The following is a 19,467-nucleotide window of genomic DNA, read 5'->3' on the forward strand; positions in this document are numbered from 1 at the left end:
AGGCCGCCGAAACGTTTCGGGTGGTGGGGGCGATTCGGCGTTTCGGCGCCGGCGGGGGTAGGGCTTTAAGGGCGGGGGAGAGTGTACTCCCCCCCCGCCTCATTTCCCCCGCCGGCGCTCTTGGAATTAGAAGCCCCTCGGGACGGCAGCGTTCCTCCCTGCCGTCCCGTTGCCCCCGTCGGCCGGAAGTGGCCGGAAGTCCCGTTCGCGCGTGCGCCCGTCATGCGCGCACGCGTACGGCCGCGCGCGCGCACGACGGGCGCACGCGCGAACGGGACTTCCGGCCACTTCCGGCCGACGGGGGCAACGGGACGGCAGGGAGGAACGCTGCCGTCCCGAGGGGCTTCTAATTCCGAGAGCGCCGGCGGGGGAAATGCGGCGGGGGGGTGAGTACACTCTCCCCCGCCCTTAAAGCCCTACCCCCGCCGTGCCGAACAACCTTTCGTGCACATCCCTAGTTTGTGATCCAAAAGGTCTGCATGAGAACTGTGAGGCAAGGGGCAACTGGTTTAAATTTATTTCCCTTACGAATGATCTATATGTCAAAGTTAGTTTTGTGTTTGAACTGTAGAGCAAAGGACACAGTTGCATCCCAGTTAGTTTGTGAATGATCAAGAAGCTTTGTGAATCTACTGGGACGTGACTGCATAGTCTTTGCATGGGGGAGAGGCAAATGCATTCTGGCCCAGATCTGTGGGTTTGTGGTAAATGATCAAGAAGATGTATGGATCCTTTGGAGGCTCTTCTCCCCGCTCCCATGAAATCTAGCCCAGACCTGTGGGTTTGTGGTGAAATATGTATATACAGAGAGGATGCTTATTTGCGGGGTGGGGTGTAAGCTCATTAGGTCCAGGATCCAAAATTACTTAGCTGCACCTCTGCACTACAGAGGTTATTTGATAGACAGGGTAATTTTGCTTACTGACTTGAACATGCCAATTGAAAGGTAGAATTTAAAGCAAACAATGGAATAGATGATACCACAGCAGACTGACATACAGAACAAATAAACTTTATTGAACACAATAAACTCTGCCACCCTCTGTACTGGTGTTCCCCAGAATGGCTTCCCTCCATGTACCCTCTCCCCAAAATCTTTGGTTCCTACTGTCATGACAGCCTATATATATCATCCCGGGGGGAAATGTCTGGAATTGATGGAATAAATTGATGGCTACAGGAACTGATGGAATTGATGGCTACAGGAACTGTGGAATCGCTACAGAAATATGGCAGGCAACAGAAGAAGAATCAGTCAAGGCTCTAACTAAACTATGCCAGCAAATTTGGAGAATGACACAGCGGCCAACAATCTGGAAGAGGTCAGTCTACATACCCATACCAACAGATTGCACAAACCACCGCACAATATCCTTAATTCCACATGCTAGCAAGATCATGCTCAGGATCATCCAACGCAGATTAGAGTCCTACGTGGAAAGGGAAATGCCGGATGTTCAAGCTGGTTTCAGAAAAGGCCGAGGAACCAGAGACATCATTGCTGATGCACTCTGGATAATTGAAAAAGCCAAAGAATACCAGAAAGAAGTCAACATGTGCTTGATTGACTTGAGAAAAGCCTTTGATTACTTTGACCATGTCAAGTTGTGGAATATCCTTAGGAAAATAGGCATCCAAGAACATCTCATTGTTCTCATGAGAAACAATGTATCATGAGATGTTCTCATGATGTTCTCATGAGAAACAATACACAGGACAGGAAGCCACCGTCTGGACGGAACATGGTGAAACCGACTAGTTCCAGATCGGCAAAGGAGTAAGACAAGGCTGTTTACTTTCTCATTTATTCAACTTATATGTTGAACATATACTGAGAGAAGCTTTATTGGAAGAAGATGAGCATGATTTTAAAGTTGGAGGAAGAAACACATCAAGGAGCACAGTGAAAAAATTGGATGACTAAATGTCAAGAAGACTACTACTACTACTACTACTACTATTACTACTATGAATATTTATATACTGCTCTTCAACCAAAGTTCACAAAGCGGTTTACTAAGACGAATAATGCCCATAGGGATTATATAACGCAAAACGCCCAATAAGTAGCTTCGGCACTCTATTCCTTACATCTTAGGAAACGAGCACAATCAGTACAGGTGGTTTTTGAACTGTTTAGGGCTAAGGCCCTTGCCCTGTTGCTGGTTGGGGCACAGTTGGGCCCTTTTGCGGACATACGGAAGGTAGAAGTGGTTCAGTCTAAATTCCTTAGGGGTCTGTTGAGGGCAGCTCGTTCGGCTCCCAATGCTTGTCTTAGATTAGAAGTGGGATGGCTTCCTGTCGAAACCAGAATCTGGAAAGCCATTTTTGGCTATTGGCTTAAATTGGTTTTTTCCCCCCAGCTGGCCTCGCCCCACTGGTTCTGCTGGATGATTATAAGACCAGATGGAAAAGTGCAATTGACAGGAAATTAAGCTGGTTGGGGTTTTCACTTCTGGCAATAAAGGAGTTAGGGTTTACCAAGACCAGAGACATTATAAACCAGTGTATAAGTGACATAGCCAGACAGAGCGATATTAGTAAAGTGGGGTATGGAGTATGGAGTACAGATGGGAATCCAAATAAATAGACAATGTTTGGCACAATACTTATGAAAGATAACTTATGTGGACCATCGTAGGGCCTTAACAGCGGCTAGGCTGAATGTGTTGCAGTCGGCAGTGATGGAAGGGCAATTTCATAAGGTTCCCTATAACCAGAGATTATGTCCATGTCTGGCAGGAGAAGTGATATCTACCGAGCATATATTGTTGAAATGTAGTTTCTATAGGGATCTCAGAGTTAATTACCCCTGTAATAAAGTGGATGATGATGACAAAGCGGTTTACAAAGAAATAAAAATAAAAATATACATAAATAAAAAGATCTCCTGTCCCCAAAGGGCTCACAATCTAAACTAATGACAACGGGTACAACAACCAGCCTCAGAATTGATAATCAAGACATTGAAGTGTTGGATAGCTTCTGCCTTTTAGGATCGACCGTCAACAGTAAAGGATCCAGCAGTCAAGAAATACGCCGCAGACTAGCACTTGGTAGGGTTGCAGTGAAGGCCTTGCAAAGGATATTGAAATGCTGTGACGTGTCTACACTTACAAAAATTAGAATAGTTCAGACAATGGTTTTTCCTGTGACACTCTATGGATGCGAAAGCTGGACTTTGAAGAAGCAAGATAGAAAAAGCATTGACTCTTTTGAACTTTGGTGCTGGAGAAGACTTTTGAGGATACCATGGATAGCCAGGAAAACAAACAAATGGATCATAGAACAAATCAATCCAGAATTTTCACTCGAGGCACAAATGACCAGGCTCAAACTGTCATAATTCGGACACGTTATGCAAAGACTCAGCTCCCTTGAGAAGTCCACAATGCCGGGAAAAGTTGAAGGAAAGAGAAGAAGAGGATGACCAGCAGTAAGGTGGATGGACTCAATTACAACAGTAATGAATGCACCACTGAGAGCGCGTAAAGGCCAAGTTGAAGACAGATCATCCTGGAGAGAATCTATCTATGTGGTCGCTAAGAGTCGACACCAACTTGATGGCACTTAATCAATCAATCAATCAAAAATGTCTGGGCCAGATTGTTTGTTCTTCAGTTGTGTTGCTTTTACGGAGTGCAATTTGGCTTGTAAACACCATTTTCTCTCCACCCAACCAGGCAACCCATAAATATGTCATTAACTCAGTAAAGTTCACCATCTCTGTCTGAATTATTCTACTCCATTTTTATGCTTTCAGCAAAACTGGACACTTTTGTTCCAAAATCCAATTTGCTGAGTGTTTCAGGGACGTGGCTTTTCAAAGAAGCAACCTCCCCCGCTGTTCCCCCTCCAGGGCAGGCTTTCAGTGCCTTCCTCACTCTGGAAGGACCTGCTCTTCCCGTCCACGGCTGTCCTTATTAAATCTTCATTTAATCATTTAATCTTCGTCAGCCAGCCTCCATGACATGCAGACGCCCTAGCGATAGCGGCTTTCTTCCAACATAAATTCTCTGTCTGGACCTGATGCCAGATAATCTTGGAGCGATTCATGGGGAGGGAGAAATGGTCACTTGCCAATGAAGATCAGACCTTGCCTACATCTAAGATAGATAGATAGATAGATAGATAGATAGATAGATAGATAGATAGATAGATAGATGCTTTTTAAGTGGGGAAAGTGAAAGCACAAGGGGCATCAGGGGAGAAAAGGCAGATAACAGGAGGGAACAGGAGACCTTTGGATAGGTAAGGTTGGCCAAGCCAAAGAGGCCACGGTCAAGGGCAGGAGCACTACAGGATATAAGGAAGGTTTTGCAAAGGGCTTGTGCTGGATCCAGGAACTGAGAGGACTCTAGCAAGGAAGGTATTGCCGAGGGGATGACATGCCTGGTAGGGAGAGGCCAATGATTTTAACAGCAGAGGGGGATAAGATGAGTCAGTGGCAAATCAGCAAAGAGGAGGATGCAGTAGGCAAGGTGAGATGACCATTAATCTTAGTGATATACTGCACCGGAACATGGAGGCTCAATCACACTTAGCAAAAATATTAGGCATTGATAGGCCCTTCCTGTCTGAATTAATAATACCTTTCTAAACAGATCTAGCCAGATTTGAATGGGCCCCTGGGCAAGACACTGTCCGGCTAACTGAGCAAAGAGGCACCTTTTAAAGGGTCAATTGTCATTGAGAGCAATCGCCCCTGTTCAGCCCAGCACAGCTTCCCTCCAGTGGCTGTTGCTGGTGTCTACCTTATGTTTATTTTTAAATTATGAGCCCTTTGGGGGTCAGAGCACTACTTTATTTGTTATTTATTATTCTGTTTGCTTTGAAAACTTTGTTGAAAAGCAGGATACTGTATAAATAGTAGTCATAGTAGTTGTAATAAATCGTAGTTGTAAATCATCATAGTTGTAATAAAGACGTGGTACTATCTTGTATATTTTGCTCCTTCAGAAATGAGGCTCCCTGCACCGCACTTTGCCTTGATCTTTCAGCCAGACATGCCTCCAGGCAGAAATCCAACAGGTGTCACTTCCCCAGTCCTTCTGTATAGAGCCCTTTTGTTGAAAAGCAGTATATAAAAACTCGTAGCAGCAGCAGCAAAGACTTTGTACAGTCTTATATATTTTGCTGCTTTAGAAAGGCTCCCTGCAGCCACACATTGCCTTGGTCTTTCAGATGGACTTCGGGAAGAGATGCCTCCAGGCAGAAATCCAACTGGTGCAGCGTCCCCAGTCTTTCTGGGTAGAGCCCTTTTGTTGAAAAGCAGTATATAAAAACTCTTAGTCACAGCAGCAGCAGCAGTAAAGACTTTGTACAGTCTTGTATATTTTGCTGCTTTAGAAAGGCTCCCTGCAGCCACACGTTGCCTTGGTCTTTCAGATGGACATCAGGAAGGGATGCCTCCAGGCAGAAATCCAACCGGTGCAGCTCCCTCCCATTCTTTCTATGGAAACTGCTTGGAGAACATTAGTTGAAAAGCTCTATGTAGGCATCGTAGTAGCATTAGGTCTACCCCCTACTACCTGCACACCCCCACAAAAGCACCCTTCTTCCCACAGCTACTCTACACACAGATGCCTTTATTTCAGATGCTGCAGCTTTGATCTCAACTCATCTATCAAGTTGGGGGGGGGTGCAGAAGTGGAATAAATCTGTAGGAGCTGTTGTCCTGTGTCTCTGGTTTGCTTCTGGGAAAGTGATGATAGTTGCAACTGCAAAAAATTCATGGGAGGGCCAGCAAAGGAGGCAAGCAGAGGAGCTGACGCCACAAAATCTCCACAAGGTCGTGGCCGTCCATAATGTCAGTGTCAGTGAGCGAGAACCATCTGGACTGGGTGTCCTACATCACAGGAGCCAGTGGGACAAGCAGATGAATTTGTCTTTGTGTTGACGGCACAAAGGCACAGCATCGCTTCCGATCCAGGGCGGCGGATCCTGCAGTGACCTCCAGAGCCCCACAAGCCAGAAAGAGCAGAAAGTTATTCGATGCAAATTCAGTCCTTCGTGCACTTGCATCAAATAAGAACATAAAATAAAATACCTATTTAAATTCAAAGAAATATTGTCCCTCCTTTCTTCTTCTTTTAAATTGTCATTTTAATGCTTTGGGTAGTGTGTAATATTTTGATTTAATCTGCTGCCTTACGCTGGTTAGGCTTCTTTTATATTCCCTGTGAAAACTGGCTGACATCTATAGGAGGAGGAGAGCTGGTCTTGTGGTAGCAAGCATGAATTGTCCTCTTTGCTAAGTAGGGTCTGCCCTGGTTTGCATTTGAATGGGAGACTACATGTGAGCACTGCAAGATATTCCTCTTAGGGGATGGGGCCGCTCTGGGAAGAGCATCTCAGGTTCCAAGCTTCCTCCCTGACAACTACTGGACTAAGTTTCTATTGCCTTTAAAATAATATATGCCAAGTAGAGAAGATGTTTATTATATGACTAACTTTCTATTGCCTTTAAAATAATATATGCTAAGTAGAGAAGATAACGTTTATTGTATGACTAACTTTCTATTGCCTTTAAAATAATATATGCCAAGTAGAGAAGATAACATTTATTGTATGACTAACTTTCTATTGCCTTTAAAATAATATATGCCAAGTAGAGAAGATAACGTTTATTGTATGACTAACTTTCTATTGCCTTTAAAATAATATATGCCAAGTAGAGAAGATAATGTTTATTATATGACTTCCGAGTTACTACAGCGCAGGGACTCAACTCATCAAACTCTCCAACCAGCTGACACAGAGACCTGCCAGAGGCAACCAATTCACTCAGATTTTTCAGGTCACAGAATCACGGAATTCAAGAGCTGGAAGTGAATACAACAAATATTTATATACTGTTTTTCAACAAAAGTTCCCAAAGCAGTTTATATCAAAATAATTAAATAAAGATGGCAGCCTGCCCCCAAAGGGCTCACAATCTAAAAAAGAAACAGAAGATAGACACCAGCAACAGCCACTGGAGGGGAGCTGTGCTGGGGATGGACAGGGCCAATTGCTCTCCCTCTGCTAAATAAAGAAAACCAGATCTTTGAAAAGTTGCCCTTTACTCAGCAGGGATTCAAGCGACCTGAAGCAATTAGCAGAACCTAAAAGTGGGGGGGCGGGGGGCGGTCATTTGAAGAACCAGCATGGTGTAGTGGTTAGAGTGCTGGACTAGGACCGGAGAGACCCGAGTTCAAATTCCCATTCAGCCATGATACTTGCTGGGTGACTCTGGGCCAGTCACTTCTCTCTTCAGCCTAACCTACTTCACAGGGTTGTTGTGAGGAGAAACCTAAGTATGTAGTACACCACTCTGGGCTCCTTGGAGGAAGAGCAGGAAATAAAATGTAAAAATAAACAACCCAAAGTTCTGCCTTTGGCATGGTGTAAACAACCAACCTTGCCCTGGAGAAGAAAATGGGCTCCTTTCCTCCATAACTGGCAAACAAACAAACAAACCCAGTAATACAGCTTTGCAATAACTAGCTGATTAACTGAAATGATTCAGTATTTTATGTCATAATTCCAAGCGACTCAAGGTCACCCTCATAGAATGTCAGGAATTGGAAGGGACCTTGGAGGTCTTCTAATCCATATATCATAAGGACTAGAAACCTAGCTTTTAAAAAAGGCAGAAGATAAAGTGCCACTGCAGAATTCCTATAGAAAAGCACATAAGGGCATATCTTTGTCTGCAGTCAAACATCCCACTCAGCCAGCTCCACTGCAGATTTTGGTACCTGGTTAACAGACTTGCTCCAAGTCCTGACTCTTCTAGCTGGCTGAACTAAGCTTGCACTTAGGGAGAGAATTAATTGGTCTCTTCCATGGACTGCCTGCAAGAGCGGGAGATGATGGAGGGCTCTCACGCCCTGACCACTTACCCAGAAACCAGCGCCAACTGTTCTTTTAAAGCCCTCTCATCTATCAGTTGATTCCATTTAACATTCTTTTCCTCTTGTCACTGGGCTACAACTCCGTGCCAGTGATTCAATTTCACCTGCCAGGATGCAACCAACTTGCACTTGAAAAGATGGTGTGCAGTCTGCGGGTGGGAGGGAACGTTGCCTTCCCCTTGGGCTTTGGGAGGGGCCACAGCCCAGTGGCAGCATCGCCAGTTAGGGCTGAGCCTGGGAAAGACCTTTGTTGGAAACCTTGGAGAGCTGCTGCCAGTCAGAGTAGTTAGATGAACCTTATGGGCCCGACACAGTAAACAGCAGTCTCCTGGGTTTATTTATTTTATTGATTGATTTGACCTATTTATATCCTGCCCAAGACTTTATTTGACATATTTATATCCCACCCAAAACTTGCATCCCCTGGGCGGCTCACAATAAAATACAAAATATAACAAAATAAAAAGGCGAAAGCCACAATTTAAAATTTAAAACAATGTTTAAAACTATCAAATAGCCAACTAATGGCACAGCGGGGAAGTAACTTGCCTTGTGAGCAAGAGGTTGCCGGTTCGAATCCCCGCTGGTTTCCCAGACTATGGGGAACACCTATATCAGGCAGCAGCGATCTAGGAAGATGCTGAAAGGCATCATCTCATACTGCACGGGAGGAGGCAATGGTCAACCCCTCCTGTATTCTACCAAGGACAACCACAGGGCTCTGTGGTCGCCAGAAGTCGCCAGCAACTTGGCTGCACAACTCTAACTTCAAAAACTGTCAAAACTGTATCTAATTACAAGCCTGGGTGAACAAATGTGTCTTAACTGCCTTTTAAAAAGTTGTCAGAGATGTAGAGCCTCTTATTTTGGCAGGGAGTGCATTCCAGAGCCTCAGGGCAGCTATAGAGAAGGCCTGTCCCTGAGTAGCCACCAGATGGGCCGGTGGCAACTGCAGACAAAACTCTCTTGATCAGGGATTCTCAACGTTGGATCCCCAGATTTTTTTGGACTTCAACTCCCATAATCCCCAGCCCCAGTGGCCTTTGGTTGGGGATTCTGGGAGTTGAAGTCCAATAACTTCTGGGGACCCAACGTTGAGAATCCCTGCTCTTGATGATCTCAATGGGTGGCGGGGCTCATAGCAAAGAAGACCTTCTCTTAAATATCCAAGGCCTAAGCTGCAGCACAGAAATGGCTTGACTAGCAAGCCAGAGGTTGCCAGTTCAAATCCCCGCTGGTTTGTTTCCCAGACTATGGGAAATGCCTGTATCAGGAAGCAGCAATATAGGAAGATGCTGAAAGGCATAATCTCATACTGTGCAGGAGATGGCAATGGTAAACCCCTCCTGTCAGTCAGTTTTTATTACAGCCATTGGCCAGCCAAGAGATAAAAATCAGAACAGCAAATATAACTAATATACACAAATAATGGCTGATAATTACACACAATAAAACAGTATACAAGCATCCAGGACAGATTACTTTAAAAACAGTAAAACAACTCCTAAAATTGAGACCTTAATCTCATAGCAATATAAACAAAAATTTGGCCACCACGTTTGTGATCTCACAGCTAGTATCCGCAAGGCAATATTATGTATAAAAAAGATCACACCTTCCAGGAAATCTAACTAACGGGGGAAATAAGTTCTTCTCTAGCACCTTGATACAAAGAGCAATATAACAAAACATGGGTAACAGCTTCCAGGAGACCAGAGCCACAAAGGCAGAAAACCATAGCTGAAGAATCCTTAGTGAACCTCCTTTCCAAAAGAGAGGAAGGCAGCACATTTAAGCAAGCCCAAGCTAGCAAACGCAACCCGAAACTTGGAGAAGTGAAGCGTTGTTAGATAATTTGCACTCTATCTCCCATAGGGGGGGAAATCCCAAAATGTAGGGGAGAGCAGGTCCTGTTAGCCGAAGACGTAAGTTCCTGATGTTCAATGCCATGCAACCTTAAAAATAGTATTTCCTTCACCTTATTATTCTCCAGAATAAGTAGTTCAGAAGGAGAGAGTCCCAACTGCATTATTTTGTTGTTTACATAAGATAGCCAGGAAACTCCTCCTGTATTCTACCAAAGAAACCACAGGGCACTGTGGTCGCCAGGAGTCGACACCGACTCGATGGCACACTTTACCTTGAAGCTGTTTAGGGCTTTATAGGTTATAACCGGCACCTTCGATTTTGCCTGGAAACTTATCAGTAGCCAGTGTAGCTCTCTCAATACTGGAGTGAGATGCAGGGGCGGAGCCACCATTGGGCCAATGGGTTCAAAGAACCCGGGCCGGTGACCAATCAGGGGCCGCGAGAGTGGCCCCGACATGCCCCCCGCGTCTGACGTCAGACGCGGGGGCGGTCATTTAGCTCCTGAGCGGGGGCCGCGCGGCCCCTTCGGGAACTAAACTAAGGCTGGTGCTGCGTTTGCAGTGCCAGCCAGGGGCAGCTCTTCCCTTCAGGAGAAGGCCCCTTCAGGAGCTAAGACTGGCGCTGCGTTTGCAGAGAAGAGCCGCTCCTGGGCTGTGCTGCGAAAGCAGCGCCAGCCTTCGTCTAACTGCTGAAGGGGCCGCGCGGTCCCTTCAGCAGTTAAGATTCAACTCCCGAACGGAGCCTCAAGGCTCCGTTTGGGAGCTAGACCACGCCCCCCCCCCCCCCGCGACTGACGTCAGACGCAGGGGGCAGGGCTATCGGGGCACCCACTGCGGCCGCACACTGGCCGCCGGTGGGCTGGCTACGCCCTTGGTGAGATGGTCTGTCCGAAATGACCCAGAGACCAACCTGCCTGCTGCATTCTGGGCCAACTGCAGTTTCCGGACAACATACAAACGCAGCCCCACATAGTTACTAGCAGATGTACCACCATTCTGAGGTCGTTTGGGATTGTTTTAATGAAAGGCGGTATATAAATTTAACAGTAAATAACAATAAATAAATAAAAATTTGTCTCCAGAAACAGACACAGGTGGCATGTCAGCCGAAGCTGAAAGAAAGCACCTCTGGCCAACAGCTCAACCTGGGAAAGTCCTTCAGCTCAGTTAAGGACTCCGTTGGGCAGCGGGGTGATTGGTACACCCACAGAGGTCCCCGTCTATCCCTGGTCCCCCCAAACTTAAGTACACACATTTGATATGGTCAGACACTTCGGCAGGGATCACATGAAGATGTTATTCTGATAGACCACAGCCACTCCCCCTCCCCACCCACAGCCCCTCAGGGTGCTTCTAAGGCTTTGACTCAGGACTTCGCCTGATAGAACTTGGAAATAGAGAAACTGGAAAAATTCTTCCCCTCTTGAAAACCTGGAGAGATGCTGCCACTCAGGGTGGACAATACAGAGGTAGATGATTCATAGGATTCGATTACTAGGCAGGCATCAGCAAAACGGATGCTGATTCGGCTTCAGTTGGTCCCTTAGGACAAGCTGGCCTGAAAGGATCAATTACTGTAACGGAGTTTGGCCTAAGTCAACTGCAAACCAGCTCACGCAAATTCCTCCAGGACCTCTGTGTATTCCACACTAGCCTTGAGCAAGCTCAGAACATTGGTTGGGAGCACCTGCTACCCGAGAGATTACTGAAGTGTGTTGGTCTTTTTAATTGTGAAGGACGGGGGGTGGTGGAGATTACTAAGGAGGAATGTGAGAGGGGCTTATAGAATCATGCAACAGCGTAGGGAGGCTGGCGGTGGCCCGTGGGCGGCTTCTGCGGTGGCCCGGTGTTCCCCTGCCCCCCCCCACATATCTGACACCAGACACAGGGGCCCGGCTAGCCACGGCCCCACATCTGACATCAGATGCGGGGGGCGGGGGCGTGGTCTCCTTTCCAAACAGGCCCGCAGGAAGAAACATTCCAGCCGTGCTGCCAATGCAGCACAGGCCAATCTCTTCCCTAAACGGGGCTGTGTGGCCCCATTTGGGAGGGAGATTGATCGGCCTCGCTGCATTGGCAGCAAGACCAGCAGCAGCTCCCCCTGCCTTTAAGGCAGGGAGAGTCACTCTGGCTGAGCTGCCAACGCAGTGCAGGCCGATTTTGGCTCCAAACGGGGCCACATGGCTCGGTTGGAGACCAGAATAATGGTTTTGGGACCCCATTTGAGACCAAAACAATGCTCCCTGCATCTGACGTCAGATGTGGGTGGCATGTCTGGGGCCGCGCTTGCAGCCCCTGATTTGTGGCGGCCCGGGTTCTTTGAACCTATTCGTCCAATGGTGGCTCCGCCCCTGGAATCATGCATGGTCTGGAGAAAGACCCTGCTGATAAGCTTCTGATTGGCCCCCGTTGGAAACAGAATATTGGGCTAGTTGGAGCTTTTGTCCAGTGTTCCCTGTAACAGGGATTTCCATGTGTTGCTGACCGCAGCTCCCATAACCCCCTGCCAAAGGCAGTGGCGTTTGATCCTGGCGTGTTAGATACAAATCTACACACTACTGTTAAGTCCTGTTAAGCTGTAATGTTTTCCATATTTCTCTCTATCTCTGCTGATGAACAACTGAGATTTGTGTGGCTGGAGTACTGCGTGCTCCCCCAAACTGGGGGAGTGGGCGATAAAGCGGCAAATGCAGTTCAGTGTTGGCAAGTGTAAGGTGATGCACACTGGGACGAAAAACCCCAACTTCAAGTATATATTTATGGGATCTGAGCTGTCGGTGACTGACCTGGAGAGGGATCTTGGGGTTGTGGTGGACAGCTCGTTGAAAGTGTCGACTCGATGTGCGGCAGCTGTGAAAAAGGCCAATTCCATGATAGCGGATCATTAGGAAGGGGGTTGAAAATAAAACGGCTAATATTAGAACGCCCTTATACAAAACTATGGTGCGGCCACACTTGGAGTACTGTGTACAAGTCTGGTCACCACATCTTAAAAAGGATATTGTAGAACTGGAAAAGCTGCAGAAGAGGGCAACCAAGATGATCAGGGGCCTAGACCACCTTTCTTATGAGACAAGGCTACGAAACCTGGGCCTTTTTAATTTAGAAAAAAGACAACTGCGGGGAGACATGATAGAGGTCTATAAAATCATGCATGGTGTGGAGAAAATGGATAGAGAGAAATTCTTCTCCCTCTCACATAACACTAGAACCAGGGGTCATCCCATGAAATTGATTGCCGGGAAATCTAGGACCAGCAAACGGAAGTACTTTTTTCACACAACACATAATCCACTTGTGGAATTCTCTGCCACAAGATGTGGTGACAGCCAACAACCTGGATGGCTTTAAGAGGGGTTTGGATAACTTCGTGGAGGAGAGATCTATCAACAGCTACTAGTCAGAGGGCTATAGGCCACCTCCAGCCTCCAAGGCAGGATGCCTCTGAATACCAGTTGCAGGGGAGTAACAGCAGGAGAGCGGGCATGCACATACCTCTTGCCTCAGGCATCTGGTGGGCTACTGTGTGAAACAGGATGGACTAGATGGGATTCCTTGGGCCCGATCCAGCAGGGCTGTTCTTATGTTCTTATGTATCCAGGAAAACAAACAAATGGATCATAGAACAACTCAATCCAGAATTTCCACTCAAGGCACCAATGACCAGGCTCAAACTATCCTACTTCTGACACATTATGCGAAGACCCAGTTCCCCAGAAATGTTGGGAATAATGCTTAACATAACAGATCACCCATGCTCAGAAGCAGACTACCTGAAACAGAGGATAGACAGTCACCTGGCAAGGGATGCTGCGGCAGTTTCCTGCACTGAGCAAGGGGGTTGGACCTTTGGGCCTCCACGATCCCTTCCTGCTCTGAAATGATATGATTCTGAATATCCCTTATGCTGGAACAATGGGCATCTGCTGCTTGTGGGCTCCCAAGACATCTGGTTGGCCCATCTTGCAAACAGGAAGTTGGCCTAGCCCCTAGAGTCACAGAACATTAGAATGGGAACGGACCTTGGAGGTCTTCTAGTCTAACCCCCTGCGCAGTGCAGGAATCAACTACAGCCAGGGGCATATCTGGAGTAAGGCAGACAGGGCACGTACCCCAGGTGCCACTTCAAGGGGGGGCGCCCTTTTTTAAAATGAATTTTTTTTTTAAATGGCCACTGAAAACAAAATGGCCACTGCACATGCTCAAATGGTCCCTGTGAGGCCCTAGGCCTTGCCAGACCTTGCAGAGGCAATTTGAGCATGCGTGGCAGCCCCCAAAATGGCCACGACACTGAACTTTGCAGGCCCAAACAGGCGCAAAAATCAGCCCAGGATAGGCTGCGGCGGTGAATTAAGAGGCTGGTGGGGGAGAGGGAACCTTTGCAGACCGCCCCCCCCAGCCTTTAGGAACTTAGCCCCCCGAAAGGGCTAGAGGTAATTTTTTAAAATTTAATATGTCACTGTATACATATTCAGTTTGGCACTATGTACAAAGAATCAGGGCTTGTGAATACTGAGCTGAAGCTTATGAGCTTGGATTGTATTCATTTGCTCTTGCTTTGCTTCTTGTGATAAGTGAGTTAAATGTGATGTCTTAATAATATGGCTATTAATGGTGAGTTTGTCTTTGAATCAGTGTGAAATCCTTAGAATTAAGGCCCACTGGGAGTTTCTTGCTCTCTTTCTCTCATTTTAACTGACTTTCTGAAATACTAGCATATATTCCAAGCAGTGACACAGTTTACTCTGCAGATCCTTTAATTATTTTCAGAGTATCTGGGAAAAGTCAAATTCTCCATTTATTTTTAAAACTTATAGAATAGTGATGCTACAATGCATAGTAGAGAATTAGACAGGCACTTCTGTTTAGTTTTCCAAGTACACCTCCACATAGTATTTGGGTATTTCATGAGCCCCAGCATACAGAAATTTGTCGTTTTCCAGCATTTTTTGGTCTGGCTACATCCGCTGCTAAATAGTTTTTGAAAGATTAAAAGATTAACAAGCTTGACTTGTATTTTCCCACTGATAATATGGTAAAGTTATCTGAAAGATGGGTGTCAGATGTTTGGATAGGGGGCACAATTTCAGTGCTTGCCCTAGGCGCTATTTCCCCTAGATATGCCTCTGACTACAGCATCCCTGACAGATGCCCATCCAGACTCTCTCTGAAATCCTGTAAAGGAGAGTGCCCCCCCCCCGCCCCACACAAGGCAGACTGTTCCACTCTCTCTTTTTTTGCACTTTATTTTTATTAGTTTTCTACATATCAATGTGACTTCCAGTTCATCTTTCAACACAGTTATAACAGCATCCATATTTGCTCTCATGTGAATATTTTCTTTGTATTTATATATCTAGTTATTATGTCCTAATCCTTATTTTCATCACCATAGTAATCTATTAGTTTCATTACTATTACAAATTCCCCAACGGTTATTTTTACATTTCAACCCCCATGAATAAATCCAAATTCACATTGTTTTTCATATACTGCAAAAAGGGTTTCCAATCTTCTACAAAGTTTTCTATATGACTATCTCTTACTAATACAGTAAGTTTTGCCATTTCTGCATATTCATAGGCCTTCATCAGCCATTCTTCTTTTGCTGGAATTTCCGCAGATCTCCATTTCTGAGCAAGAACCATTCTAGCCACCGTCATAGACTGTTTTGCTCTCAGGCAGCTTGTGCAATCAGGAAATTCTTCCTCTAGCCAAAATCTGCTTCCTTGCAGTTTTACCCCACTGCATAAAATTCTAGTCCTCAGGAGGAAAAAAGCCCAAGTCCGCTCCTCCTCCTCCTCCGCAACAGCCCTTCAGCTACTTGAAGGCGGCTCTCCTCTCTCCCTTCAATCTTCTCTTCACCAGGCTAAACATATCCAGCTCACAGGACTTGATTTCCAGACTCCTCAGCCACTGTGATCCAGGATGATGAGAGCTGGTCTTGGGGTAGCAGGCATGAAATGTCCCCTTAGCTAAGCAGGGTACACCCTGGCTTGCATTTGAATGGGAGACACGTGTGAGCACTGTAAGATATTCCCCTCAAGGGATGGGGCCGCTCTTGGAAGAGCATTTGCATTTTTCATGCAGAAGGTTCCAAGTTCCCTCCCTGGCAGCATCTCCAAGATAAGGCTGAGAGAGACTCCTGCCTGCAGCCTTGGAGAAGCCGCTGCCAGTCTGTGTAGACAATCCTGAGCTAGATGGACCAAGGGTCTGATTCAGTATCAGGCAGTTTCCTATGTTCCTGTTAACATCTTGCTGAACCTATTTCCAGCTTGGTGTACTTTGGTTTTCAATTTGGAAATTCAGTATATTTTATACAAGGTGTATTTTGTTATTATGTATTCTTTCACTTTAGTGGTGCCTGTTCTTGATTAAATGGTCTTTGACTAGTGTGGTGGGAATCTGTTTGGTTTATGCATATCTGACAGAGAACTTGGGATGCACTGTTAGTCTTTGAGAAGTGTAGCAGTCCACCATCATCAGGGTACCAAGGTTAGGAATTCTTGCTTAGACGGATTAATCCGAAAAGGTAATACTTACAGGGGTGGAGAGAGCTGGTCTTGCAGTAGTGAGCATGAAGTTATCCAAACCCCCAAACCCCCTCTTAAAGTCATCCAGGTTGTTGGCTGTCACCACATCTCATAGCAGAGAATTCCACAAGTGGATTATGCGTTGTGTGAAAAAGTACTTCCGTTTGTTGGTCCTAGCTTTCCTGGCAATCAGTTTCATGGGATGACCCAATTCTAGTGTTATGTGAGAGGGAGAAGGATTTCTCTCTGTCCATTTTCTCCACACCATGCATGATTTTATACACCTCTATCATGTCTCCCCGCAGTCATCTTTTTTCTAAACTATAACCCCAGGTGTTGTAGCCTAACCTCATAAGAAAGGTGCTCTAGGCCCCTGATCATCTTGGTTGCCCTCTTCTGCACCTTTTCCAGTTCTACAACGTCCTTTTTTAGATGTGGTGACCAGAATTGTACACAGTGCTCCAGGTGTGGCCGCACCATAGTTTTGTATAAGGGAATTCTAATATTAGCCGTTTTATTTTCAATCCCCTTCGTAATGATCCCTAGCATGGAACTGGCCTTTTTCTCAGCTGCCGCACATTGAGTGGACACTTAACAAGCTGTGCACCACGACCTCAAGATACCTTTCCTGATCAGTCACCGACAGCTCAGATCCCATCAATGTATACTTGAAGTTGGGAGTTCTTCGTCCCAACGTGCGCCAACATTGAACCAAATTTGCCACTTTGTTGCCCACTCCCCCAGTTTGGAGAGATCCTTTTAGAGCTCCTTGCAGTCTTTTTTGGATTTCACTACCCTACATCATTTGGTATCATCTGCAAATTTGGCCACCTGGCTGCTTACCCCTGCTTCTAGATCATTTATGAATCAATTAAAAGGCAGCAGTCCCAGTACAATAAAAGCGAGCTAGTATCTTCTGGCTGACCATCAGCCTGATCCAGCAGGAGCTCTGTCAGCATGCTCCAGAGAGAATGTAAAGGCTGCCCCCCTCCCCTTGTCTGGAGCCTCCTGTCGGATCACATTGCAGGGCCAGATTAATCCTCCCTTCCAGGGGCACCTTCTGGAGCTCATTAAGCTGCCCAGTGCTGCACCTCACAGGCACCAAACTCAATTAGCACTTGCACTTCAGCAGAGGGGAGGGCAGCCTCACCGATGACAAATTAACATTCATCAGGAGCTAACAAGCTACTACTTAACACAAGGGCGAGAGGCAGCTGCAGGGAGAGTCCGATTGCCCAGACATGACTGGAACAAAGCCACCCTGCTGGAACAGCTGCGAGGGAGCCGAGGGCTGGGATAAGAACAGAAGGACAGCCCTGCTGGATCAGGCCCAAGAAAGCCCCTCTAGTTCAGCATCCCGTCTCACACAGTGGCCCACCAGATGCCTCTGAGAAGTCCACAGGCAAGAGGGGAGGGCATGCCCTCTCCCCTGCTGCTGTTCCCCTGCAACTGGTATTCAGAAGCATCGGGCCTCTGAGGCGGGAGGTGGCCCAAAGCCACCAGACTAGTAGCTATCGATAGACCTCTCCTCCATGAATTTGTCCAAGCACCCTTTAAAGCCATCCAAGCTAGTGGCCATCACCACCTCCTGTGGCAGAAAATTCCATAGATTAATTAGGTGCCTTGTGGAAAAGTACTTCCTCTTGTCAGTCCTAAATTTCCCAGCCTTCAGTTTAATGGGATGTTGTGAGAGAGGGAGAAAAATCTCTCTGTCTACTCTCTCTAGGTTGTTTGAGTCGGTGTCGACTCCTGGCGACAACAGAGGAATGTGGTTTTCTTGGTAGAATACAGGAGGGGTTTCCCATTGCCTTCTCTCGCACAGATGATGCCTTTCAGCACCTTCCTAGATTGCTGCTGCCTGATATAGGTGTTTCCCATATTCTGGGCAACACACAAGCAGGGATTCAAACCAACAGCCTCCTGATCTCTAGGCAGGTTACCTCCCCACTGTGCCATTAGGTGGCTCCACTCCATGCATAATTTTATACACCTCTATCATGTCTTCCCGTTGTTGCCTCTTTCCCAAACTAACCTAAACTAGACTGGTGAAAGGGTCAGTGCATGGCAGACAAACAGGAAGGAAGGAGGCTTGTCGGGGGTGGGGGAGAAGCTGGAATGAGCACCTTGCATTTCTCATCCCAATTGCTAAAGCACATTTAGCATTTAGTATAACAAAGCACATTTAGGACCAGCAAACGGAAGTATTTTTTTCACACAACGCATCATCAGCTTGTGGAATTCTCTGCCACAAACTATGGTGACAGCCAACAACCTGAAGGGCTTTAAGAAGGGTTTGGATAACTTCATGGAGGAGAGGTCTATCGACGGCTACTAGTCAGAGGGCTATAGGCCACCTCCAGCCTCAAGGGCAGGATGCCTCTGAGTACCAGTTGCAAGGGAGTAACAGTAGGAGAGAGGACATGCCCCCAACTTCTGCTGTAGGCTTCCAGTGGCATCCGATGGGCCACTGTGAGAAACAGGATGCTGGACTAGATGGGCTTCCTTGGGCCCAATCCAGCAGGGCTGTTCTTATGTTCTTATTTCTTGGAGCTGCAGTTCACTCTGACACCTGAAAACAGAATGAGAGACAATAAATTACCTGGCCACATTAATCTTCAGGTGCCGCCCATTTGGAAGAAAACAAGCCCAAACTCATGCAGCAGGGCAAACTACAGCTTCCCCTGAGGGCAGTCAAATCCGAAGAATACTGGCCTAGTTCACACAACCATTCAAATCTAGTTTCAATGGGGCTTACCGACTTCAGTGTGATTCGTGAACCCAAGCTGGGAATTTCGTCTTGGGCATAAACCTGCTTGATGTGGCTTCACACAATCATGCTAATGTTGGTAACCCACATTAAACCCAAGTCCTAATGGTAGTGTAACAGCAAATGCTAAAGGTAACGGCTTGGGTCCAGGTTATTTAAAAAGCACCTGCTTTGTCATGAACCTTGGCGCTTATTGAGATCACATGGGGAGGCTGGGTTAAGGTTGCCTTTGGCTTGTTTGGTGGCGACATGAGACCAGGCCTTCTGGTCTTATGTCTTGTGGCTGCTCAGGGCTTTGGAATGTGCTCCCTGTCAATATAAGAATTTCTCTGGCAGCCTTTACAAAAATCTCTAAAAGCACTCTTGTTTTCTCAGGTCTTTTGCTAAAGCTATTTTAAATT

The 19,467-nt window shown here is 46.5% G+C and overlaps 2 protein-coding genes across 3 annotated transcripts in view; both read right to left on the reverse strand.

Moving 5' to 3' along the window:
* Positions 1-13,754, reverse strand: part of CTXN1 (cortexin 1) — a 74,681-nt gene extending 60,927 nt beyond the window's left edge. Inside the window, exon 1 of one of the 2 annotated variants that reach the window (XM_053303411.1) lies at positions 13,564-13,754. The gene's annotated coding sequence lies outside the window, so the exon portion shown is untranslated. Of the gene's footprint in view, positions 1-13,539 lie in introns of both variants that reach the window. The other variant, XM_053303412.1, reaches the window with a different exon arrangement.
* LOC128343776 (heterogeneous nuclear ribonucleoprotein M-like) overlaps positions 1-19,467 on the reverse strand; it is a 133,490-nt gene that overhangs the window by 58,050 nt on the left and 55,973 nt on the right. The window lies entirely within an intron of this gene.

Source organism: Hemicordylus capensis, chromosome 2, assembly GCF_027244095.1.
Source record: "Hemicordylus capensis ecotype Gifberg chromosome 2, rHemCap1.1.pri, whole genome shotgun sequence".
NCBI lineage: Eukaryota > Metazoa > Chordata > Lepidosauria > Squamata > Cordylidae > Hemicordylus > Hemicordylus capensis.